Consider the following 23,302-nt stretch of genomic DNA (forward strand, 5'->3'; position numbering starts at 1 on the left):
AGATGGACACTCCCCCAACCTCTGCCATGTGGCTATCTCCTGATCCAAATTTCAGATGTCTGGGGTAGAGAACCCATTTGGCCCAGCTTCAGCCTGATGTCTGCCCCTTGTAGGATAATGATCAGGGTGACATGCTGCAAAGAGGGTTACCAGCAACACACCTCGGAGGTGGGAGGCAGTTCTCAGAGAAAAGGAACAAGCATGAAATTAACCTCATGGAGATACCTACCCCATTGCTAGGGTACTGAGATTCTCAGTGTTGTTGTTCAGTCTCTTAAGTTATGTCTGACTCTGTGACGCCATGAATGTCTGTATGTAGAGAACGAACTTGTGGACACAGAGCGGAAAACAGAGGGTGGAACAAGTTGAGAGAGTAGCATGAACATATATACACTGCCATGTGTAAAATAGATAGCTAATGGGAACCTGTTATATAGCACTGGAGCTCAGCTCGATGCTCTGTGATGACCTGCTGGGTGGGATGGGGGAGACGGGAAGGAGGCTCAAGAGTGAGGGGAATTACGTATGCACATAGCTGATTCACTTCATTGTACGGCAGAACTAACACAACAGTGTAAAGCAATTATACTCCAACAATAAATTAAAAAAAAATCTATAAGCTTCTATCTCGTGTGGCACATAACAGACACCTAATTCCTTCCTTTAGCCCTTAATGTTATTTAATGACAATTGCCAAATCTCTCATACACAGTCAGAAAGGACTTCTGACATCTCCATTTTCTCTGGGGCTCACAAGTGCAGAAGCTCATCAATCTAGAAATGTACTCTCTATTTCGCGGATTCTGTTTTCTTTCTCCCATGAGTATCTTCTTCATTCACACGATCCATTTACTGATTAACCTTTATTCTTTCACTGAATGGAAAGTAATCTCTCCCCTTCGAGGGCTGGAACTCCAAGAGGGGCTTAATTCTGAAAACTCAGGAAAAGGAGCTACACAAAAACAAGTGTATTTGTGAGCCCTCGTGGGCCCCATGTTAATTAGAAAAATGTTGTAAAATCTTTGCAGAGATGGAGGAGCCTCAGAGCAGAAGTGGGCTGGTGATAAGGACGGTACTAAAATCATCCCCTTATAAAGAACATCTCATGGAATAAGCCAAGCCTGTGAAAAGACAAGGCCTCCAGCTTCCCCTTCCCAATGACTGGAGCTCCAAGATGCTGGAGAAGGTGTCTTGAATTCAAGTTTTATAAGAAATGGTAGTTTTAGGTTGATTTTGATGAAGGTGAGAGGAAGACAAGAGGAAGGGAAATTTAAATGTGAAGGGAAAAGGACATCATTTATTTATTCAGTAATCATCTATGGGTTGTCTAACTGGGATTCACGCTGGTTAGGCTTAATGCTACTACTGCTCTCTTTAGTCACTCAGTTGTGTCCATCTCTTTGCAACCCCATGCACCTGGCCCACCAGGCTCCTCTGTCCATGGGATTTTCCAGGCAAGAATACTGGAGCATGTTGCCATTTCCTTCTCCAGGGGATCTTCCCGACCCAGGATTGAACCCGTGTCTCCTGCGTCTCCTGCGCTGCAGTCAGATTCTTTACTGCTGAGCCATTAGGGAAACCAAGGAAATAACTGGGTTTTTTCCTGATCAGAGTAATTTACAGAAATTTAAAAAATGGGGGTATGAAAATGGTTTCCTTTTACCTTCAGCAGTTAAAACAGACTAAATGTGATCCAATTGCATTTTCCTCCTCTCTGCATCGTAACTGCAGTATTGTTTAAGCAACACATTCTGTGTTAAATTGTAGCTAACACAGATACAAAAGGCTTAACAGGCGAGCAGAGGTGAGAGTAAATGAATCACCCTTCAGCAGGAGGAAAATGCATGAGTGCTTTTCATGCTGTTTCTAGATTGGAGACGGAGACTGGGGAGGCCGGATGCTGTGAAATGCCCAGACCAGCACTTCGGGATGCCTCCTTCCCCCAGCCTCACCTGCCCAGGACACCTGAGAAGCAACTTGCAGAATAAGTGGTTACCAAAAGTGGGGTCCAGCTGCTTGTGGCTTAAAAGCCAAAAAAAGAGGCAAGGTTGGTGGAAAGAAAAGTTTGCTTTACTTTGGATACTGGCAACCGGGGGAGGATGGACTCTTGTCCGCAGGCTGCCTCCCTCCTCACCCCCTCATCACATATCAGTGGGCAAGAGCTTTATATAGGCAGAGGGAGAGGGCTATGTGCAGAAACAGCAATCAACTCTGCCAGTCATCTTGAAATTGGTCATGTGGTGGTCTGATCAGTGTCATCTTGATTGTTTTGAGTACAGTTAATCTTCAGTTCCAGAGTCAGTTTGTTTCCATTTCTTTGAGGCCAGTTCTTGGAATTGTGGCAGCTTATGTCATGGCTACAGTCTGCTCATCAGGTAGTTAGCTTCTCCACCTCGTAGGGATTTCACTATCGTAAGACAGGTCACAGGACATGACTCAGAGTATTATCTGTAGCTCATGAAGAGGAACTAAAGGTCCTTGACTTTGCTTACTATTATTATTGGTCTATGCGCCTTTGTTTCTGCATCTTCTCACTTCTCTGATTAAACTTATTCTTTGGCTAGATTTTGCACAGAAAGAAGACAGGCGGAGGACATGGGGGTGGGGGAAGACCGTCCATCCGGTCCTGCTCTGTAAGGAACGCTAGAGTCACGAGATTTCACATCCTTTGTCCTGAGGCTACAACACCAGAGTCACAATGTTCTGGATAAACACGAGATATATCCCAGGTGGCGCTAATGGTAAAGATCCCTCCTGCCAACGCAGGAGACATAAGAGACGCAGGTTCGATCCCTGGGTTGGGAAGATCCTCTGGAAGAGGGCATGGCAGCCCACTCCAGTATTCTTGCCTGGAGAATCCCATGGACAGAGGAGCCTGGTGGGCTCCAAAGAGGTCTTTGGGGTCACAAAGAGTGAGACATGGCTGAGCGACTAAGCACGTGTGCACGTTCACAGGTTCTGAATGAATGTCTATTGTGTCAGGCACTGCGTTAGACCCTGGGGTGTGGGGTGGGGAATGTCAGATGTCATGCTAGAGACCTGGATATAATAACTGGGTACAGAAATTGCCTTTGCTCACACCATCCTCTGTGCCTGGACTGCTGGCCCACCCCCACCTAACGAGCTTCTACTAATCTTCAGAGCATCATTAGGCCTCACTTCCTCCTGCAAATTTCCTCTGACCTTCTCCCTGCAGGGTAGAGGCACCTCCCTCCTTTTTCTTCTTTTGTCTCAACATGGGACCTAGAATCAATCTCTCTTTCTCTCTTGTACAAACACATGCACACATGCATACACACGCACACACACACACGTGCACACGCACAGTGCTGTTCACTGCTGTTTACTTGCTCCCATGTCAATATCTCCCCCACCCTGCTTCCAAGGGCCTTTTGAGGACAAGGCTAGTCTCATATATTTCTGTCTCCCTATTTTTAAAACTTAGTTCCTGGGATGTAGCAGGCGCTCAAAAATGTTTGTTAAAAGGGATGAATAAAAGTTTAATTCTGGATTTGTTCCATCTATTTCTGGATCTTTCTGTCCTCAACTGCTCCCAATAAAACTCAAGCCTTAATGATCCTGGAGGCCCCTCGAAGCACCAACGTTCTTTAATTCTACCCAGACCCAGTTGACCAAGCACTGTTGTATCCTGGAGCAAATGGAGGGTGTGTTCCGTGGCTCCACGAAGATAGGAGATATTTCATTTTGTTGTGGAGAGAAAAGAAAGAAAAAGAAGGTCCTTTAGGGCAACTTTGGGTTTATGTATGTCTCCCAGTATCCTTGCCTGGAAAATCCCAGGGATGGAGCCTGGTAGGCTACAGTCCATGGGGTCGCAGAGTCGGATACGACTGAGCGACTTCACTTCACTTCTTCCCGTGCATGGGCAGGGTCCACCGCGCGAGACAGGGTTATGACTCTAGTGGAGAGGCAGCAGCAGCTGTAGCTGCCATTACTGAAAGGTGAAAGTGTTAGTCACTGGTACTCTCCAAAGACAGGCTCTCCTGTCCTTCCTGGACGCGTGGAAAGCCACGTTCCCCAGACCCCTTGGAGCTGGCAGGGCCCATGCTGCTTGCTGTTGAGTCCTTCAGTCATGTCCAACTCTTTTGTGATCCATGGACTGTAGGCCATCTGTTCATGGGATTTGCTAGCAAGAATACTGGAATGGATTCCCCTTTCCTTCTCCAGGGGATCTTCCTGACTAGGGGCTCGAACCTACGTCTCCTGTACTGGCAGGCAATTTATTTACTAGTGAGCCACCTGGGAAGTCCTTTAGTTGCTGAGAGCTTCAGAAATGGAGCGCTTTTCTTCTCTCTCTTTCCCAGCTGTAGCAAATGAGGAGGTTCACATTCCAGTTGGTGGGCTTCCAACAGCCTGGTGCCTGAGTGACTACCTGGAGTGGAGTTAGGCTAACCCAGGGAAACACATGATTGAGAAATAAAATTTTGTAATGTTAAATCACTGAGATCTGGCTCATGCTGACTGCTAGAGGCATGAAGTGGTGTATTGGCCCTTTTCCAATAAGTTCGAATGCTCTTTACTTTATTCTGTTGTTGTTTTACTCGCTAAGTGGTGTCCGACTCTTTGCAAACCCATGGACTCTGGCCCACCAGGCTCCTCTGTCCATGGGATTCTTCAGAAAAGAATACCAGATTGGGTTGCCATTTCCTTCTCCAGGGGATCTTCCTAACCCAGGGATCAAACCCACATCTCCTGCATTGGCAAGTGGATTCTTTACCACTGAGCCACCCAGGATGCTCTAGCTAACCTATCACCGTGTTCTAGTCCCTGACTCCTGAAGTTAGACAAGGAGAGTTCTGAAAAGGGACAAGGATGAAACAGGAGGGAGAGACTAAGTGAATTCTGTGGGTTATCATCCATTGAGTTAGTGTTTTTTTTTTTTTTTTTTTTCTGTGCTGTGCAGCTTGTGGAATTTTAGTTCCCTGACCAGAGACTGAACCTGTGCCTTTGGCAGGGAAAATGCGGGATCCTAATCTCTGGATCACCAGAAAATTCCGAGTTTTTTTTTTTTTTTTAATATATATTTATTTATTTGGCTGTGCCAGGTCTTAGTTGTGGCCCAAAGGATCTTTGCTCCTCATTGCAGCTTTAACTCTTATTGCGGCATGTGGGATCTAGTTTCCTGACTAGGGATTGAACCTGGTCCCCGCCGTGTTGTCAGTGTGGAATCTTAGCCACTGGACCACCAGGGAAGTCTTGAGTTGATAGTTTTGATCTGTCTCCTGTTAATAAGTTATTCATAGACTATCATCATTCTAACCAGGCAGCTGCTTGATTTTTCAGTGTCTGGGGAGTTGTTTATTTCTCCTTTCTGAACAAGGGGGATCATTTTGCTAACAACTGAGTCAATTAGCTGGCCAATAAATAACAGTCCCAGAAAACAAGAGCTGGAGTCTCAGGCCTGGATCTAAGCTGGTGCTCAAACAAGAGTCCAAATCACATCTGTATAACCCTGAGAGTCAAGGGAAGCCAGGTTCCAGCCTCACCCCTCAGGCATCACAGCACCAGGGAAGGAAAACCAAGCAGCATGGGATAGCAGTTCTGCACCTGAGTTCAGAGCCAGTGATCACCATTTGAGTCATATCCCCCCATTTCAAGCTATCGATTTTAGGGAAGTGGTGTTAACTCTCTGAACAAAGGAATAAAACTAATAAAACTGACCTCCCTGGACTATTGAGGGTGTGAAAGATGTGATGTCTTTGGGGCAGGTGGGAATCTCAGGCCAGGCATTGACCATGCAGTCAATGGGATCCCTTTCCCTCTCCGGGTCTCAGCTGAGTTTCTGTCGCACATGCCTGATACTGATGGCACAGCCTCTCCACTTTTCTGGTTCTGATTGACTTGTTTATGCTGATCTTGTTCCAAAGGAAATGATCTTGCTTCTTCCAGAGCCAAGCAGAGGTAGAGGCAGGCTCAGAGGCTGACTCAGGCTGACTTGCATGCTGTTGTTGTTCAGCTGTGAAGTCGTGTCTGACTCTTTGCGACCCCATGGACTGCAGCCCGCCAGGCTCCTCCGTCCATGAGATTTTCCAGGCAAGAGTACTGGAGTGGGGTGCCATCGCCTTCTCCAGCACCACAGTTGGAAAGCATCAATTCTTTGGCACTCAGCCTTCTTCATGATGTATTAGTTATCTAGTGCTGTGCTATATATTGATCCAAATGTATCAATTTATAAAAACCCCACACGGTTATTAGATCATGGTTTCAGTGAGTCAGGAATCTGTATGCAGCTTAGGTGGGTGCTTCCAGCAGGGTCTCCCTAGAAGCTGCAATCGAGTGTCAGCTGAGGCTGCAGAATTCTGCTTCCAACATCACTGACATGGCTGTTGAACCGAAGGCCTCAAGTTCTTGCTGGCTGTTGGTTGGAAGAATCAGTTCTTTGTCATGTGGACCTCTCTATGGGGCTCCTCACAGCATGGGAGCTGGCTTCTGCAAGAGAGAGAGAGAGAAAGAGAGAGAGAGAGAAAAGGAACCCAGAACAGAAGCCAGTATTTTTGTAACCCGGCCTTGGAAGTGGCATCTCATTGCTTCTGCCATATTCTGTTCATGAATCATCAATAATCTCAACCCAGGACTTCCCTGGAGGGCCAATGCAGGGACTGTGGGTTCAATCCCTGGTTGAGGAGCCAAGACCCCACATGCCTCATGACCAGAAAACCGAAACATAAAACAGAAGCAATATTGTCACAAATTCAATAAAGACTTTTAAAAAGTGGTCCATATCAAAGGAATCTAAAAAAAAAAAGTAATCCCAACGTTCACTCAAGGGGATGGGTTTCCCACAAGGACATGACCTGCAGGAGGTAATAATTATGGAGGGTCATTTCAGGACTTGCTTTTCCCCAACCTTCACATGAGGAGCAAGATTTAGGTCTCAGCTCTCAGTTTCCTGGGTTTCCCTGGTGGCTAAGACGCTCTCCTGCAGTGCGGCAGACCCAGTTTTAGTCCCTGGGTTAGGAAGATCCCCTGGAGAAAGGAGTGGCAATCCAATCCAGTATTCTTGCCTGGAGAATTCCATGGACAGAGGAGCCTGGCAGGCCCATGGAGTCGCAAAGAGTCAGACAGGACCGAGTGACTATCACTTTCACTTTCCCCAGTTTCCCAAACCTGTCCTCTTTCCTTTGTTCTTATCCCCCTGCGACTAGACCTGGGAAAGCGCTGGGGCGGGACTCGGGACTCTTTCTCAGAGATCCAGTGACATGCAATCTTCCTTGCTTTCTTCAATCCTGGCAATCTCCAACTCCTTGAAGGCAGGAAAACTCATTCTGATTGATTATAAATTCTCCTAAATCTATTATTAATGACATCATTTCTCTGCCCAGAGTCTTTTAGAGCTCTGACTTCTGATTCTCACAACCTAGGATTTTGAAACTCAGAGAACGAGTCTCTCAAACTCTTGTTTTGAAAACTTAGCTGAAACGCCAAAGCAGAGAACAGATTCTTCTCCCCTTCCTAAATTTCTGCTGTCATCTCCTTTCCCGCAGCAATGAACACGGGAAGCCTTAGCATTCTGGACTTGTGGAAGGATCGACAGGGATTTGGGGAGGGGATAGCTGTTGTGGAGGGAAGCCTAGCTGTTAATGCATGCGGATGTTATTCTGTGAGACACACAAACCACCTGGGACATTTCGTCATGTGCTCGGTTCACATCATGTACTCAATTCAAATCGGCTCAGGTCTTCGCTGGTGGCTCAGATGGTAAAAGCACCTGCCTGCAATGCAGGAGACCCAGCTTCGCTCTCTGGGTCAGGAAGAGCCCCTGGAGGAGGGAATGTGACCCACTCCAGGAATCTTTCCTGGAAAATTCCATGGACAGAGGAGCCTGGGGTTGCAAAGAGTCCGACACAACTGAGCAACTAACACACAATGATGGCAGTTCATATTAATTCTTTTTCTTCTTTGTATCTTTGTGGGAAATCAGGCAGATTCTGAAGGTGAGCAGACAGGCATGTGAACAGTGAGGGCAGAACTGAAAGGTCGCAGGCAGTAACTGGGGTATCTGTGGAGGGGAGTTTGCTTGCTGGCAAGACAGTGACCCTGAACCCCATTGCATGGTGGTGGCCAAGCTGAGGACACGCACTTCACAGACTTCTCTCCTTCACTGTTTCACCATCATCTTCTGTCCCCCATTCCTGTCCCCTGGGGTCACTTCCCGAAATAAATCGGCGATCTGAAAGTACTTGTTTCAGGGTTTATTTTTGGGTGGAGTGAGAACTCTGCTTCCTTTCATGGATCAGCTCCTGTATGAAACATTCTCTGCATAAGAACTGTCTTATCCCGTACAGGTTGCTATAACAAAAATACCGAGGCGGGGCGGTGCAAGAAGAATTGGGAGCCGGGGACTGACGCAAATGCACTATTGATCCTCTGTATAACATAGATAGCACCTTCCCAGGTGGCTCAGTGGTAAAGAACCTGCCTGCCAATGCAGGAGACATAAGAGACTCAGTTTTGATCCCTGGGTCGGGAAGATCCCCTGGAGGAGGGCATGGCAACCCACTCAAGTATTCTTACCTGGAGAATCCCATGGACAGAGGAGCCTGGCGGGCTACAGTCATAGCATCACAGAGAGTCAGACACGACTGAAAAAACTGAGCATGCGCACATATAACTTAGATAACTAAAGAGAACAATTCGTATAGCACAGGAACTCTACTCAGTGCTCTGTGGTGACCTAAATGGGAAGGAGATCCAAAAAAAAAAAAAAAAAAAAGAGGGGATATATGTAAATATAGAGCCGACTCACTTTGCTGTACAGTAGAAACCAACATGATATTGTACAGCAACGATACTCCAATAAAAACTTAAAAAAAATACCTTGGACTGGGGTGATTTATTATTTATTTCTCATGGCTTTGGAGGCTGGAAAGTCTAAGATCAAGGCACCAACAGCTTTAGTGTCTGGTGAGAGCTCACTTCCTGGTTTATAGATGGCTGTCTTCTTACTATGTCACCCCTGGCAGAAGGAGGGGGTGAAGGAGTTCTCTGGGGTCTCATTCATCAGAGAGCTAAGCCCATTCATGACAGCTTCAGCCTCATGACTTAATCACTTCCAAGAATTTCCACCTCCAGATAGCATCAATTTGAGGATTAGAATTTGGGGCTGGGGGGAGGACACAAGCCTTAGCAATTAACCCATTTAAGTCTCATAACATCTGATGAGGTAAGTTTTATTATCTCCACTTTACAGATGTGGAAACAGAGGTTCAGAGTAGAGGTGGTTTGGCTAGGGTCACGAGGCTTGGATGTGGCAGAGCTGGGTTTGAGCTCTGGTCACTCTCAGGTCTCAGATCTTGCTTTGGATCAGTTCTCCTGCCTGGACTCTCATCCTGCATCAGAGCCCAGTGGTTCTGGTTTTGGGGAAGGGGCATGTCCTTCCCCAGGCTCTGGAGGACCTCACACCGAGAGTGTCACAGGTGAGCATGGCCTTTGTCCTGCCCCTCTGGCCGAGCCTGCTCCCCCAGGAGCTGATGCCCTAAAATTGCAGACTCAGGCCCACAGCCAAGGGCTCTGAGTTTCCCACCCTTCTGAAGTCTGAGTGCTTTGAAACTGATCTGAGATTCATCGGAGGCCGAGAAAGGGGAAAAAAAAAGTGCTTGACTTGCTCTTTTTATTTTCTTTCTTAAAGAAACTGTAAAGTCATTTTGGTAGCAAGCCTGAGATCAGTCAGTTTCTGTCCAGAAACAGCGGTGCTGGTGTTTGCCAAGGCTGGCTTTGTTTTGTCCCAGCAAAGACCAAGTGAATCCTGTTTTTTAAAAGCCTGTCTGTGGATTTCCCTGGTGGTTCAGTGGTTGAGGATCTGCCTTCCTATGCAGGGAACACAGGTTTGATCCTTGAATCCGGGAGGATCCCACATGCCATGGGGGCAGCTAAACCCTTGTGCCACAACCATGTGGAGCCCACCCACAGCTACGTGGGGCCCACCCACAGCTACGTGGGGCCCACCCACAGCTACGTGGAGCCCACACTCCTGAGCCCTCCAGCCGCAGCTACTGAAGCTCACTCTCCTGGAGCCCGTTCTCCACAAGAGAAGCCACCAAATTGAGAAGCCCACACACTGCAACTAGTGAGGAGCCTCTGCTTGCCGCAACTAGAGAAAGCCCGCACACAGCAACCGAGATCCAGTGCAGTGGGGAAAAAATAAGCTTTTTTGTGCCTGTTCTTTGGCTCTGGCCTCATCTCGGCTAGACTTGGTATTCAGTCATTGGCATCTATGAATACGATTTAAAGGATGCCATGAAACCTCCAGCTTCCCAAACATCTCTACACCCCCGTGTGCCTCGGGGACTAGAGTTCCATTTTTTTGGAGGTAGAAGCCAAAATGTACAGATGTTCTTTTGATTAAGCGCAGCAAGTTTTATATGAAATTTCTCATTCCATGCACATCGTCCCACTATACAAATGAGAAGACTGAGGTCCAGTCTTCTGGACCTTGGCTGGCCTGAGATCAGTGAGTGGAAGAGTCAGCGTTTGAGCTTAGAACTGTCAGCTTTCAAAGTCTAGACTGTTTCTACTTCAGCTCGCTGCTGCTATGCTTAGTGATTTTTTTCCTTTGGGCTAAGCCTTGCTCTCTCCCTGGGGAGTTAGGAAAGGATTTGATTAGCGAATCCCTAAAAGTTCTCTGATTGGGGAACGAGGGTCCCCAGAACCCAGGCAAATGGCTGAATCAACAGTCATACCGGGGAACTGGCTCTGTCAGACTTGGTTGCCTCCTGGGGTCCTGCAGTTGCATTGCAGTTTTTTCAAAGCAGATCTTTTCTTCCCAGCAGTTGCTTTTCCAGGAAGCAATGACGCAATGCATGTGGACAGCTGATCTGAGCCCTGGGAGGGATGAGGGGTGCTTTAGTCCTAGAGCAGCAGTGTCTGCAGAGACCTCAGTGCTCAGAGTGTGGTCTGCAGACTGGCGGCCTCTGCATCTCCTGGGAGCTTGTTAGAAATGCAAGCCCTCCCGAGGGCCCCAGTTCTGTTGCATTTTAACAGGCCTCTGGGTGACTTGAAAGCACAAAAACGTTTGAGAAGTGCTGAGCAGAGAGGCTAAACCAGCAGTCTCTGACCTTGCTTGGATCCAATGCTGTGAGTCCTCTGAAGAGCTGAATCTATCAATGAACTTTGTGACACAGATGGAGATTATTGTGTGCCTGTCTCCACTGTCACCCCCTTACTTTTGACCTCATATACATTTTTACACACGCACCCATGTGACAGTTCTTGCAACATTAATTTTCTGCAACAAAGTGTTTCATGGAGCAAATTCCATTAAGCCTTTTAAATCCAGGACTTAAATTGCTCTATAGCTCAACTAAACTGTTTCCATTCTTTTCCCCCATCAAAATAGGTGTCATAACATTATTTTCATAGCATCGATTATTTTCTGTTTAAATTTTACAACAACGTGTTTCATTCATCTTCCTCCTCATACTGACTTTCTGCTGTGGCTAACTTCTGCTGTTTTAAGGTTTTTGTTTGTTTGCTTCCTTCCTTTTGTACATTTTAATAAAAAAAAATTTTAAAGTTATTTATCTGCTGCACCTTGTGGCATGTGGGATCGTAGTTCCCCGACCGGGAATTGAACCTGTGTCCTCTGCCAGTGGACAGGTGGAGTCTTAACCACTGGAGCACCAGGGAGGTCCCCGTTTCCTTCTTTTGTGGCCTTTCTACCCAGTGCAAATCTCTTGCAGATCGAAATGGTGTCAAAAATACTTTTCTGCTGCCGACTTATAGCCTGTTACAAATTCCAGCGTATGTCACGTCAGCCCTGTTAGTTTTACGAACAGCTGATTATTTTCTACCAGTAGTGTATGATAGAAATAACCACTGGGATGCAAGGGAGGGAAGGATTTCTGTCTTTATCCTCCTGCCTTGTCTTCAGGACCTAGGACAGTGCCTGGGGTCATAGTGGGTTCTCTACAAACATTTGGAGGCAGAATGAATAAAATTCACTAACAGTTGAATCAAAGACTGATGGTTTGGGCTTCCGTGGTGGCTCAGAGGGTAAAGAATCTGCCTGTAATGCGGAAGACCTGGGTTTGATCCCTGGGGTGGGAAGATCCCCTGGAGGAGGGCACGGCAGCCACCCTAGTATTCTTGCCTGGAGAATCCCTATGGACAGAGGAGCCTGGCGGGCTGCAGCCCATGCTGTCCCTGAGCAACTCAGCACACACGCACTGATGGTTTATCTGTGTTTGTCATACAGCATCAGTGATCAACGTTAGGGGAGCGAGATAGATGGAGGCAGATGAAGAAGGACGAGAAGATGGGGAGAGTATGCACACACATGCTCACTGGCACACACATGTAGGCACATGTGTACACACATGTACACAGACACGCGTGCATATGCACACGGGTCATGCACACTCAGGTTTGCACACATGTGTGTGTGTGTCCAGGCATGCACATGCACATATAGAGACATATATGCATATGCTCATATATACACACACAGACACATTCATGCCTACTCACATGTGCACATAGCCACAGGCACACGCATACAAACACACATTTGCACACACATGCACATGCGTGCACACACAAGCACACAGTGACAGGTGCATACATAAACACATACACAGGCACTCACATGTATACACAAAGTCTACCAGCATATTTACTGGTAAACTCTTTACTGCAGGGTAGGGTAAAATGTCTCTGGTGCAAGAATAAGGAAAGAAAAATTGCAAGATCAAAATGACATGCTTAACACTCTCCTCTTTGGGGGTGTCAGCATCTCCATTTGATAATTGATTAAATGCATATCGAGGTGAACTGAACATTGGAAATCCAGTTGCTGCCTTGGTGTGAATTTATTAAAAAATCATACTTGGTCTTCTCTCTGGGTCAGACAGTGTGAAAAACACTGGGTATTGGAGATGGAGAGTGTTTGGCCCTTCATTTCAAAAGCTCCCAGGCTGGTGAGGGAGGTGGATGTGGAAGCCGAGCAATTAAAATGCAGTGCGATAAGGGCTGTGTAGAAAATTCCTCGGAGCGGGAAGAGCTGGGGGGGGCAGGGGGTGTTGGAGTTTAGTGGGAGCTGTTAAGGTCTGAGCCATCAGACATTTCTGCTGGATTCCTCTTGGCGTGTTAGCTAACTAATTATAAAATAATTATAACGAGCACTTCAGGGGAAGGGAAGGGGTTGAAAGGCAGGAGAGGGCTGGAAATGAGCTGGGAAGATATGCAGTTAGAGACCTGGGCTGCCCAGTCAACCTGGATGAAAGAGAGGCCAGTGCTTTGTTCTTGACCCCCAAATCCCCACCTGTAAAACAAGGAATAAGAAACATCTTCTTCCCAGGTTTGCTTCCCAGGCTAAATAAGCAAATGGGTCCAGAAGAGTTCTGGAAAACACCCACCACTAACAAGCAGGACATTTTTTAATTTAGAAGAGACTGCAAAGACCTGCAGTTTGTTCTTCAACTAGTCAGTGTCTACATGGGCTTCCCTGGTGGTTCAGTGGTGAAGAATCCACCAGCCAATGTGGGAGACACAGGCTCAGTCCCTGGGTCGGGAAGATCCCCTGGAGGAGGGCACAGCAACCCACTCCAGTATTCTTGTCTGGGAAATGTCATTGACAGAGGAGCCTGGCAAGCTATATAGTCCATGGGGTCACAAAAGAGTCGGACACAATTTAGTGACTAAACAACAATATCAACCTGGAATTTTAATCTAGCTGGTGCTGGCAGAGGCAGAAGATGACAAGCCCACTTTTAAGTACTTTTAAAGCCCAGCAGTCCATTGGTCATTGCCAGTCACATGACCAAGGGAAGGATGGTATAAGTTGAATTGGGAGGGAGAGGGGAACTAATCTAATCTGCCACAGCCTTCAGGGCAGGACTAGTGATGATGATAGACTGGATGCCGATTCCTGGCATTTCCCTTCCCCTTCCTAGCCTGAGACTTGGGCTAAGTCAACTTCTATAAGCCTCAGTTTGCTGATCTGTAAAATGGGCATAATAATATTCCCCATCTCCCCTGAGGTGAAGATTGTTTGATTTGCTACAACAGCCCTATCACCAGCTTCCTAGCTTTGACCTTGTGTCTCCCCACTGTCTCTTCTCTTCACGTCAGCTAGAGTCATTCATCCTTTAACTACAAAAGTCACCCAGAAAGAAACCTCGTGTCCATTCAGGCAGGCGAGTGGTTGCTAGGAGCTGGATGGGAGAGAGGAAACGGGAAGTGACTGTTAATAAGCATGATATTACTTTCTGGGCTAAAGAAAATATTCCAAAATGGATTCTGATGATGGTCACACAGTTTGGTGACTGTACAGTCTCTCTGCCTGGAATCTTCTTCCTTCAGATATTTGCCCATCCCCTCAGGTCTTTGCTTACATAAGGTGAGCTTTCCCTAAACACCCCATTTATTTATCTGGTGGTCCATACAGCTTGTGGGGGTCTTAGTTCCCCTAGCAGGGGTGGAAGGCTCACCCTTGGCAGTGAAAGCTCAGAGTCTCTAACCATTGGACCACCACGGAATTCACCTGAATGCTCCATTTAACCTTGCAGTGCACACTGCCAGTCTCTCTTTTGATATATTTTATCCAGCATTTGGACCAATCTGACGTGTTTCATATCTTGGTTGTGCACTTTGTCTACGATTCATTCCCTTCTCCTCCTCTTCCTTATGCCCAAAATACACCAGGAGAATGTAAACTCCCCAAAGGTAGCCATATTTGTCTATGTTGTTTGTGGCTCCCTCTGCAGATGATACCTGGCACCTAGCCAGCCCTCCATAAATATTTGTCGAATGGATGATATAAACGATATAATGTTTATTAAGGGCTCCAGATCCAGTGTGTATGAGGGGCATCATCAATGTTCGCTTTCATCACTACTTATTTCAGACGAGCTCCTTCATTGCCACATTTTCTGTCTGAAGTGACTCTGAGTTTGAGTCAAATATTTTCCCCCCGGGAGTCCTTGCTGGCAAACATGTGTGGGTACAGATCCTGCCGCGTCTGTAGAGGCAACATTTCAGTCCCAGGTTCTTTCCTGCCGGGCAGACGGAGCCATGACATTTATAAATCTCTGGGCTCTTAATCCCCTGCTGATCCTCAGAAAGCAGTAGTGCTTTGTTGCTAAAGACATTGCCCCGCTTTGAACAAAGGAGTGAAGCCACATCCCAGCGTCCTTCCTGGAGCTGTGATGTCACCTCCATCATCAGGAGGAGGAGGCGGCTCAGGGGTGAGAACTGACTTGCCCCATGTCACCCGTCTGGGGAGGGTGAACTCGCTACGGGGACATGCATCCTGGGGTCCTGCTCTTCGCCCTGCATTCCTGAGTTTGGGGGCTGATCTGTTGGTTTGGGGGATTTTCCCTGATGTTGAGCTAAATTTTGTAACTCTTCCCTTGTGGCTCAGCTGGTAAAGAATCTGCCAGCAATGTGGAAGACCTGGGTTCAATCCCTGGGTTGGGAAGATCCCCTGGAGAAGGGAAAGGCTACCCACTCCAGTATTCTGGCCTGGAGAATTCCATGGAGAGTCCATGGGGTCACAAAGAGTCGGGCATGACTGAGCAACTTTCACTTTCACTTTCCATGTAAATCCTGTACCTTCTCACTACCAACTGTTCTCTCCTCCATGTCAACCTTTTTAAAGAGGTGGCCTCTCCAGCTCTCTTAGAGCGATTTCCACAGAATCAGGTCCAGAAGTTCCTGTTAGCATGCACACATGCTATAGTACAGCTACATTCTCACTGAGATTCCGTGGTGTGAAGTGTGGAGAATCAAGTCAGGTCCTTCCACCATCAGGCACTGTTGAATGGGGACCACGTGGTGGTTGATGGACTGGTTGGGATGGGCAGGTCTGGGATTTGGGGGCCTGATCAGGGGCATGGGTGCTCCTGATCCAACATGGCACTTTAAAGGCTCCCTAAAGACCCCAGCCAGAGAAGGCAATGGCACCCCACTCCAGTACTCTCGCCTAGAAAGATCCCATGGATGGAGGAACCTGGTAGGCTGCAGTCCATGGGGTTGCTAAGAGTTGGGCACGACTGAGGGACTTCACTTTCACTTTTCACTTGCATGCATTGGAGAAGGAAATGGCAACCCACTCCAGTGTTCTTGCCTGGAGAATCCCAGGGACGGGGGAGCCTGGTGGGCTGCCATCTATGGGGTTGCACAGAGTCGGACACGACTGAAGCGACTTAGCAGCAGCAGCAGCAGCAGCAAAGACCCCAGCAGCTTGGGGAGCCATGGAGAAGAAATATGTGAACACCAGATGGTGGCTCCTGGAGGCTGTGTTTGCAGACACACCATTTACAGAAGGACCCGAAGCAAGTGTCTTGTCCATTCAGTGATTACATTTGGCAGGACATTAAACAACCGAGAAAGCTGCCGAGGCCAGGCTGAACCAAACCGTTGCAAATGGCCTTTGCTCCTAGGGGTTGGCTTGAATTAAAGAACAAACCATCTGAACTGGAATGAGAAAGCGGTGTTGGGACAGACTGTAGACTTTGGACCAACAGGCCAAAGAGCCTGAAGCCTCTCATCAGCAATTCTTTGGGAGGAATGAAATTCATTTATCCTCAGATCAGTTCAGCAAAATTTATAGAGTGCTGCCAATAGGCTATGGGTCCAGAATTGAAAAAGCTAGATTCTTGCCCTCCAGAAATTCCCGGCCCAAGACAACGTAATTACTTCTCTATACAACACTCATCAACACCGAATGTGTTAACCAATCAGTGGACACAATGATATAAGGTTATATATGTGTATATGTGTGTGTGTATGCATAAGGACACTCCCTAAAGAATTTATAAATGTGACATTTTTTAACTTACTTCTTGCTTTTTGTTTTTGTTTTATTTTTTCCTGTTGCTTTTTTTTCTTTTTCAAAACATCATTCACATACCACAGAAGGTACCCATTTTAAGTGTATATCATTCAGTGGCAATTAGCACATTTACAAATGGCAACCCACTCCAGTGTTCTTGCCTGGAGTATCCCAGGGATGGGGAAGTCTGGTGGGCTGCCGTCTATGGGGTCGCACAGAGTTGGACATGACTGAAGCGACTTAGCAGCGGCAGCAGCAGCACATTTACAGACTTGCTCGATCATCACCATCCACTTATTTTAAATAGGCTTCCCTGATGGCTCAGTGGGTAAAGAATCTGCCTACAATGCAGGAGACATAAGAGATGTGGGTTTGACCCCTGGGTCGGGAAGATCCCCTGGAGGAGGAAATGGCAACCCAATGCAGTATTCTTGCATGGAGAAAGAATCCCATGGACAGAGGAGCCTGGAGGCTACAGTCCATGGGGTCACACAGAGCTGTACATGACTGAGTGATTGGGCACACTTGCATGCTGCCCTACAGGACTTTTATTTTAAATAATTTCCATCACCCGGGAAAGAAACCTTATGCCTATTTGTCATCACCCTCCATCCCTTCCTCCAGCTTGAGGCAACCACTAATTTACTTCCTGTCTTTATAGATTTTCCTTTTCTGGACATTTCATATAATGAAATCATATAATGTATGGCCTTTTGTGCCTGTTTTCTTTCACTTAGCTTAATGATCTTGCAGTTCATTCATTAGACACACTCAGAAGCAGCATTTTCCAGCATCTATATATACTTTAATTTCATCCTCTTCCATCACAATTGAAGGGACAATTAGCTGGCCTCCACCTGATGAAGTTAAAAATTGGCTCATTTCAGTCTCGGTGGAGATATGATCCCTTATTAATAGCAGCGCTTTAACTTTTCTGTCTTCAGTCACTTTTTATAAGATCATGAGTAGATTTTAATAAAATGGCTAAATAGTCACCTTGATAAAGACAGTCGATGGTGTTGGAACTGCTAGTGGGTGAGCAGAGGTGCTGGAAAGAGGTAACATGTCTCATGATGTGTGAAAGCGAACGTTTCACAGACAGATTTGACCCAAGGACAGGGATGCACAATGTATGAAAGTGCAGCTTGTTTGTAACTTGGGGGTGTGAGTGTCGGAGACGGCCCGTAAACGTCTCCGTCACTCATCCTCATGATAGTTGGAGCTACCCTTTTCTGATCTGCACCATGTGTCAATACTGTACTAGGCAATTCACGTATATTTTCTCATCTAATCCCCACAACCACCAAGAGAGGCTTTTAAATTTTTCATTATTATTCCCATTTTATAACTAGAGAAAATGAGGCTCAGAGATCTTAAAGAAACACATCTAAGATCACGTGGGGAGGAAGGGATAGAACCAGCATTTGGACGCAAGGACTCTGGACTCCACGGATGGTCAGACAACTATGGTGGACCCTTGAGCACAGCAGGTTTGAACTGTGTGGGGCCACTTAAATATGGATTATTTTCAATGGTAGATACCACAGTGCTACACTATCCTTGGCTGGTTGGGTTGAATCCAAGAATGCGGAAATGTAAATATAGAGGAACCGTGTATCAACATAAGGTGTGGCTTCTCTGGGCTTCCCAGGTGGCGCTAGTGGTAACGAACCTGCCTGCCAATGTGGGAGACATAAAAAACATAGGTTCGATCCCTGGATTGGGAAGATATCCTGGAGGAGAGCATGGTGACCCATCCAGTATTCTTTCCTGGAGAATCCCATGGGCACAGGAACCTGGTGGGTTCAAGTCCAAAGGGTCGCACAGAGTCCGACATGGCTGAGCGACTGAGCACGCACAGACACACTGATGTATAAACAGGGCTGGGGGTGGATTTAGAGGAATCAGAGGAAAAGCGTGGATTCAAAGAAAAAAGGTAGGTGGGTGGAGAAGTAACTCTGGGAAGTAGGAAAAGTGTGGGCAGAGCAAAAGGGGAGGTGATTATGGTCTTTTTATCAGAAAGGTATTTAGAGGCTGTGAGTTGCAAAGGCAGGTATCCTGGGACGTGACCTTCCTCTTCTAAGAGTTAGGGACCTTCCTCCCAGTCACTTTATCATTGGTCTTGTTGATGAAAAGGGGAAAGGGATCAATATATTTGCCTTCTAGGACCTCTGACCTCTGCGAGCAAGGATGCGGAGGTCTGCGTTCCAGTAAATGTGGGCTCTAAAATAACTCCTGATCAGTGTCCCACTGAACCAATGATCAGAGTGTTTCCCACAAACTATATGGCCTCAGGCAAATTCCTTAACTTCCCTAGGCCTCAGTTGTTTAGTCTGTAAAATGGGAATACAAAGACCACGTCCACCTGCTCTGAGAGTTATGAGGATGAGATGAGCCCTGATCTCGTCTCTTGTTGGAAACTCAGTGACCAAGATGGCAGCTACTGGCCACGTGCAGCTGTTTAAATTAAAGTTGATTAAAATGAAATACATTTAAAAAGTTAGTCCCTCCGTCACAGAAGCCCTATTTTTTTCTTCTTGTCTTTTTTGTTTTATTTTTTAAAAATTTATCTTATCGAAGTATAGTTGGTTTATAAAGTTGTGTTAACTTCTACTGTTCAGCAAAGTGATTCAGTTATACATATATATGTTCTTTTTCATATTCATTTCAATTATGGTTTATCACAGGGCATTGGATACGGGTCCCTGTACTAGGGAGTAGCACCTTGCTGTTGATCCAGCCTAAACGTACTGGTTTGCCTCCGCTAATCCCAAACTCCCAACCCATCCCGCCCCCACCCACCTCCCTCTTGGCAACCGCAAATCTGTTCTCTATGTCTGTGAGTCTGTTTCATAGGTAAATTCAGCTGTGTCATATTTTAGATTCCACACGTAAGTGGTATCATTATGATATTTTGTCTTTCTGACTTACTCTGCTTAATATGATCATCTGTAAGCCCATCAGAGGAGCCATATTTTAAGTGCTCAATAAACCTCTGTGGCGAATCCCTACAGTCTTGTGAGGTGCAGATACAGAATATTTCCGTCGCTGCAGAAAGTTCTTTTGAATGGCGTTGTTTTAGAAGTTGCCAATGGTACATTCTTTGTGGATCAACAGGTATGCCCTGGGGACTTGTCCAGAGATGAAAATAAAAACGGTTATGGGTCAGAGAGGCAAACAATAACTACCACTCAGCAGAAACACCCGAGTCATCTGAAGAAGGTGGAAGAAAACCCCCAAACCTTTGAAAGTTGGCGAAGTTCCTGGGCAAGCGTGTTGCCACTCTCTGCCGGCGGAAATGCTGCCTCAGAACCTATGACATCCATGTTCCTACCAGATAAATTCATTAGGATGGATGCGATCACAGTGAATACCAAACGAAGTGGCCGTGACGGGACAATCAATCCAAGTGTTACATAAACAGTGCTCAACTGTGGGACCCCTCCCTCTGGCTCCCTTTGCCTGTTTGCAGGCGGCATGGACAGGCAACTCATCTGAGGGGTGGCCACGGAAATGTTAGAGCACCTTTTTGAAAGGGTCATTGCAGAACATTGCCTGGTGGGGGCTTGAAGACATTTGGAAGCAAAAGGGCTCCAGGAATTTGGATCTCGGCCTCTAGATCTGAAGCAAGAAGACTGCGGTTGTCAGAGGCAATTATCACCCCTTGCACTGGCACAGGATTTATCGTTGCAAATGTTCTGGGCATACGTTTCTCTCATTTGATTGCCAATTACCTATGGGGTTGTGGTGAGAGATTGAAATCAGAGAAAACCCTGAAAGCTAAAAGTGTTTGGAGACAATTCATTTTGTTCCCTAGGCTTCAATTCTGAACACATTACCAGGCAGCTGGGACTTTATGAGCAAAGTGTTAGCAGCCTCTCTGAGCCCATTTCCTTATTTATAAAATTCTTACTTCAAAGTGTGGGTGGGGGGACTTCCCTGGCAATCCAATGGTTGAGACTCTGTACTCCCAATGCAGGGGGCACAGGTTTGATCCCTGGTCGGGGAAGATCCCACATACTTCATGGTGTGCCCCCAGCCCCAAAAGTGGAAGTGGGTGGGTTGGAGATAGAATGTACAGACACACGAAAGGTGCTCAGCATGTGGTAACTGAATATTCTTAGCCTCTGGTGGCTATATGAATGGACATTTTCTGAGAACCTACTATGTACCAGGCAAGGGAGTGATAAAAACCAAAATGGATAAGACGTGATTCTTGTCATGTGCAGGAAGCAACAGTGTGTAATTAATCACAGTAACCAGTGATCAGGACACGGATGGATAAAGGTGTTTACAGGGAACCATGGAAACACAGACGCACTTTTCTTCTTGGGAAGGCTTTAGTGGGAGGTGTCGTTTAAGCTGGATGGTGAGAAAGGATTGCTAAGAAGGCTTGGGGAGGGCATTGCAGAGGGATGGGGAAGAGCTTTTGAAAGAGTTCAGAGCTGGGAATGCTCTCTGCTTGCAGAAAACTCAAACAGATCTGGTGGGTTAGGACCAAGGGTATCTATGGGAAGGGCTGAGAGATGAGGATGGAGGACAAGGGCTGCAAATGAGCGTGAGGTGTCTGTCTCAGGCTAAGAAATGTGCTTTCATTGATTATTTTGTTTTTCTAAATTTTATTTATTTATTTTTATTTTTGACTGCCCTATTTTTGACTGCTTTGTGTGGACTTTCTCTAGCTGCAGCGAGCAGGGGCTTCTCATTGTGGTAGCTTCTCTTGTTGAAGAACATGGGCTCCAGGGTGAGGGATCAGTAGTTGTGGTGTATGGGCTTAGTTGTTCTAAGGCATGTGGAATCTTCCTGGACCAGTGATTGAACCTGCATCCCCTGCATTGGCAGGTGGATTCTTAAGCCCTGGACTACCAGGAAAGTCCTCACTGATTATTAATGGAGGATTATATTATGTCTATGAACTCATAGACCAACCACTAATTATTAATGGAGGATTATATTATGTTTATGAACTCATAGACCAACCTAGACAGCATATTAAAAAGCAGAGACATTACTTTGCCAACAAAGGTCCTTCTAGTCAAAGCTATGGTTTTTCCAGTAGTCATGTATGGATGTGAGAGTTGGACTATAAAGAAAGCTGAGTGCCAAAGAATTGATGCTTTTGAACTGTGGTGTTGGAGGACTCTCGAGAGTCCCTTGGACTGCAAGGAGATCCAACCAGTCCATCCTAAAGGAAATAAGTCCTGAACATTCATTGAAAGGACTGATGCTGAAGCTGAAACTCCAATTCTTTGGCCACCTGATGCAAAGAGCTGACTCATTTGAAAAGACCCTGATGCTGGGAAAGATCGAAGGCAGGAGGAGAAGGGGACGACAGAGAATGAGGTGGTTGGGTGGCATCATCGACTCAATGGACATGAGTTTGAGTAAGCTCCGGGAGCTGGTGATGGACAGGGAAGCCTGGTGTGTTGCAGTCCATGGGGTTGCAAAGAGTCAGATACAACTGAGTGACTGAACTGAATTGAATGAACTCAAAAAATTACCTCTCAGATTAGCATCTTTAAATATCAAGAAACCTTTATTGTCTCACAGTTTCTGAGAGTCAGGAATTTGGGAGCAACTCAGCTGAGTGGTTCTAACTTAGGATCTCTAAGGAGGTTTCGGTCAAGGTGTCATCTGAAGGCTTAACTGGGAAGGTAGGACCCACTTCCAAGATGGTGCCCTCACATGGCTGGCAGGTTGGTGTAGGCTGGTGGCTGGAAGGCTCTGTTCTTCATGGATTTTTGCATTAGGGCTGCTTGGGAGTCCTCACAATACGATTTCTGACTTCCCCCAGAGCAAGCGGTCCAAGAGAGACCAAGGCAGAGCGGCAATGTCCTTCATGCCCTAACACTGGAAGTCACACATTCCTGTAATATCCTTTTGATCACCAGCTCAGCCTATCAAGTGTGGGAGGGGACTTTGCCAGTGTGACCCTCAGGAGATGAGAATCACTGGGGCTGTCTACGAGGCTGGCTACCTTTCCAGGTAGATGAGGGATTATATCATTGGTCCCTTTTTAACCAATAGGAGGCCGAGGTTTGAGGCTGAGTGACTGACCCACAGATCATGCAAGGAGATGTGATGTTGGGTGAGCTTGGTACCTTGCTGCCTCCTGAAGTGCTTTCTTCCATTCAAAACCACTCGATTAGGATTTCTGAAGGTGTCACAGAAATAGCAGAGAACTCTGAATTCCTTGTGGGGAGTACTAGGGAAAAGTACACTTAGAGGAGAAACTAAACCCAAGAGAAATTCTTCCACCCAGAACCTATTGTTCAGGTAAAATGACACTGTTAGGTTCGTAAGGAGGCTGGCTGGTGGACCGGTGGTGGTGGTTTAGTTGCTAAGTCGTGTCTGCCTCTTGCAACCCCTGCCTCTTGCAATGGACTGTAGCCTGCCAGACTCCTCTGTCCATAGGATTTCCCAGGCAAGAATACTGGAGAGGGTTGCCATTTCCTTCTCCAGGGGATCTTCTATTGAATTGACCCCAGGAATTGAAGCCAGGTCTCCTCTATT

At 46.6% G+C, this 23,302-nt stretch overlaps 1 long non-coding RNA gene across 1 annotated transcript in view; it reads left to right on the forward strand.

Annotated features, from left to right (window-relative positions):
• The first annotated feature begins 1,892 nt into the window (after nt 1–1,892).
• The window catches only part of LOC129637244 (uncharacterized), a 119,400-nt gene continuing 97,990 nt past the window's right edge, over nt 1,893–23,302 (forward strand). Inside the window, exon 1 of the long non-coding RNA XR_008707398.1 lies at nt 1,893–2,047. This is a non-coding gene — a long non-coding RNA (uncharacterized LOC129637244). The remainder of the gene's footprint in view (nt 2,048–23,302) is intronic.

Source organism: Bubalus kerabau, chromosome 23 (assembly GCF_029407905.1).
Source record: "Bubalus kerabau isolate K-KA32 ecotype Philippines breed swamp buffalo chromosome 23, PCC_UOA_SB_1v2, whole genome shotgun sequence".
In the NCBI taxonomy this organism is placed as follows: Eukaryota; Metazoa; Chordata; class Mammalia; order Artiodactyla; family Bovidae; genus Bubalus; species Bubalus kerabau.